Source organism: Martes martes (genome assembly GCF_963455335.1).
Source record: "Martes martes genome assembly, chromosome: 5".
Taxonomy (NCBI): domain Eukaryota; kingdom Metazoa; phylum Chordata; class Mammalia; order Carnivora; family Mustelidae; genus Martes; species Martes martes.
In genome coordinates, this window is record NC_137892.1 from 25,262,754 (window position 1) to 25,266,857 (window position 4,104).

Consider the following 4,104-nt stretch of genomic DNA (forward strand, 5'->3'; position numbering starts at 1 on the left):
GGGGTGATATTTTGCTGAAATACATCTCCGCCACATTTCCCATCGTGAAAGACACTGCTCTTCAAAAGAGGTTATGGGCACCCCGAAGGATGCCCTGAGGAAGGTGGGGCTGGTTATGTATCCTCAACGTCTCTATGCACATGTTTCTAACACTGGTTTTCTCAAGACAGGGCGCTGAGTCATACCGTTCTTGCCCCTGTCATAATACCTGACCAGTCTTACCTCAGTCCATTTTCCCAAGGGGCCAAACAGGGTAGTTGAACAGAGAGACAAGATGAATGTTCTTTGAAGCCAAAGTCATCTTAATCAACTCCCAATAAATGCATTGTCAATTATAATTTTACTTTTGTGTATATTGTCATAATTTTGTATGTTTTGTCATGATCTGTAATAAACGCATGCTTCCAGGGGTGCCTGGGTGGCTCAGTGGGTTAAAGCCTCTGTCTTCAGCTCAGGTCATGATCCCAGGATCCTGGGACCGAGCCCCACACCCGGGCTCTCTGCTGGGCAGGGAGCCTGCTTCCCTTCCTCTCTCTCTGCCTGCCTGTCCGCCTACTTGTGATCTCTGTCTGTCAAATAAATAAATAAAATCTTTTTTAAAAAAGTTCTAAAAATAAATAAATAAATAAATAAATACTTCCTGATCCACTATGTAGGAATAATTATAATGATAAGTGGATCTAGAAGAAAAATATTCACACTTTAAAGGCTTAGGTGGTAAGAAATTTTTAAAATTTAAATGTACATAGTTATTTGGGGGCTAGAAAAGTAGGGTGAGGTGATTTTCAAACATAACAATATATTATGTCAGAACACATTTCTGTGAAGGGAGACCAATAGAAAGTCAATTGCTAACAAAGAAAGAAATGATGCAAGATTTCCTACTGTTACAGAAAAGACTCTTCATGAATTTTTTTTAAAAAGATTGTAGTGGGAATCAAATTACTATGGAATTCATATATGTTGGATACATTTAAAAGAGTCAACTAAAAGTTTAAGGTGTCAGTATTTACCAAATAATGGAAATTATATCCTTTGGAACGTTTAAATATATAATGAAAAAAAAATTTTTTTTAAAGATTTTATTTATTTATTTGAGAGTGAGAGAGAGAGAGAGCGAGCCTGAGAGAAGAGAGGTCAGCTGGAGAAGCAGACGCCCTGCCAAGCAGGGAGCCTGATGTGGGACTCGATCCTAGGACTCCAGGATCATGACCTGAGCCGAAGGCAGTGGCTTAACCAACTGAACCACTCAGGTGCCCTATAATGAAAATTTTTAAGTGACAACTGTAAAGTTGTTCCTGCCGGCGATGGAAAGAAAAGAGGCTACAAGGCAAATGGATCCGAGAGATGAACTTTATCGCAAGCACCCTCGGGTGAGGGTCTGCGACTCACAGAAAGAGAGAGAGGGGGATAGTGAGTCGGGGAAGTCGCGCTGGGAGGGAGTTGGCGGGGTCTTTTATCGGGTTGACGTAGGGCATAGCCTTGCGTCCATTGGGTATGTGGTGATCGGAGGGTATGGGGCGGGGGCGGTCCAAGATGGGCAGTTCCCAATTTGGAAGCTCCTGGGTGGAGCGTTTCAGTCTCCTGACGGTGACGTGGAGACCGCAGTGACGGTGGCGGGAAAGTCCGCCATCTTGGAGAGGGTTGGCGGGAAGATCCGCCATTTTGGAGCCCCGGTTTCCCAGCCGACCCATCAACAACATGAAAGTGTGAAAGGCTGGACTTAATCTGAAGAATATTATCACATAGTGTCTAGGTATGTGAGGGAGAGAAAGAGGAAAGGCTTGCAAGCATCCATCTCTGACACCCACCTATGAGTTGATATATGGTGGCCTTTTAGTCTGGAAAGATTAAATAATTTTTCATTGGCATCTCTGTTATGTCAAACGAGCCAATACAAATAATTTGACATGGCACCTTTAGTCAAGTCCCACCAACTACAGCTAATCCAATGTAACACAACTCCCTGTTGGCTTGGACCCCCGTAGTTTTGGCCACACCAAGGAGGGGTACCATACTAAAAGAATAGTGGGCAGGACAAGGTACACGTAAAGCCAAAGGAAACAACAAACTTACAAAGGAGACATGTGGCTATAAACTTCTGCATGAAGGGTCATTTAAAGACGTCAGGATAGAATATTTACTGCAGAGCATGGCTGAATGCAGCAGTCTTGCTGCTTTTATTTCTGAACATCTTAGCTTAGCTCTCAGACCCTCATGGTAGAAACCTGAATATGTCAAGTAAACTGAGCCCATCCCAGAGGTTTGCAAACCCCCCCCCCCCAATTCTCTGTGCCACCCCAGACACCTTTGGATGAACACACGATTCTTACCCTCTCTCACCTCTCCTTCTTCTTTTCTCCCTGAGGGCGATCTGTGATCCGTGGAAGATCTGCAGACATAGGGAGGAAAGGGGCAACATGTCCATGAAAATTCTCTGTCCGTGCTAGCCTCCGCTAATACATAATCTGCCTCATGTGGGTCCCAATATTCCATAGTGGCATCCAGTATGAAGTCTGCCATCCTGCATAGCCTCGGGTGGCCAGGACTTTCTGAGTCCTTCTCAGCCTAAGACAGCATCAGGCAAACATATGTCATATATCACCAGGGAAATTCCATACTCCATACGTGACTGAGATTCGAGACTCACATGTGAAGTGGGGATTACATCAGACATTCTTTTAATTTCAATAAATCAATGGCTTAACATGTACAAAATGTCTACTAGCTGTTCCCAAATAAACTGGACTCACCCAAAAACATCTGCAAATTTTAAATAACACCAAACCGTACACTCTAACATCAAGTGAATGTGAACTCCATGGGGACACCCCTTTCAAAACTCCGTATCCAATCCTAAGATCGCCTACCCTACCTTTCCCATTCATTCCCATCAAAATCACAATCCACGTGCCTGCCCCCAGTTCCACTCCCTTACGCTGCATCATGAAGGCCCTCGGTGCTTCCCCTAAATATCCCTGAGTAGCATACTGTGTTCTCCCCATGGGTCTGTGGTCTAACAAAATCATATAACTTTGGGTTTTTCTCTCCTCATCTGCATCTGGTCTCACCCAAGGTTAAATGCTTAAAACAAAGATGGCATTAGTTTTTCCAGGGCCCTGTGGCTGTGAGGTGCATCACCTAAAGAAAACATTCTATTAGAAAACAGAAATTGGGGAGCGCCTGGGTGGCTCAGTGTGTTAAGCCTCTGCCTTCGGCTCAGGTCATGATCTCAGGGTCCTGGGATCGAGTCCCACATCGGGCTCCCTGCTCAGCGGGGAGCCTGCTTCTCCCTCTCTCTCTCTCTGCCTGCCTCTCTGCCTACTTGTGATCTCTCTCTCTGTGTCAAATAAATAAATAAAGTCTTTCAAAAAAAAGAAAAGAAAAGAAAAGAAAACAGAAATTGGGGAAGGGGAGGATGGATGCTAAGCTGCCAAACAGCATCCTGTCCACGTAGAAGGAACTGAGGCAGAGACCAATTTCACATTCCTTACAATGCTGTTAAGCAGACGAAACAAAAGCCTGTGGGCTAAAATTAAACAGTGAAAAGAAACAGGTAAATTAAGCAAATTGGTCGTTCACTGAATTGTCTTTCAGCAAATTAACCTAGAACGGACATAATTGGCAATAAAGAAGGAATGGAATTTAATGAAGATTTAGTAATTGTCCCTGAGGGATGACCTAGCAATTGCAAATGTTGGATGTCATCGCAAACAAGCCTTTTAAAGATCACTTTTAAAGCTATGCAGTGAGTGGCTAGAGTGTGGCAATCAGAAATACAGAGTCATGGGACAAATGGGGGGAAAAATAACTGTCCTAATGTTACACAAACAGGTTCTAGTGGCTCGGGATAAATTTCCAGTGACAGCATCATGCACGATTCAGAAAGTGTTGTAGTATCTCAAACAACTTAGACAGAAGTGAAGGTGACAGGCCTCACAAAACTGCACCAGAGAATTTAAAAAGTGGCTTTGGCGATAATGAAGACATGAATGTCAAAGAGGAATATGAAGACCACGGACACAGTGAAAGGAGGAAAAAGCATGTCTCTCCATTCACACTGTTTCACATAATATGATTGGGAACATGCAGTATATGCCAACA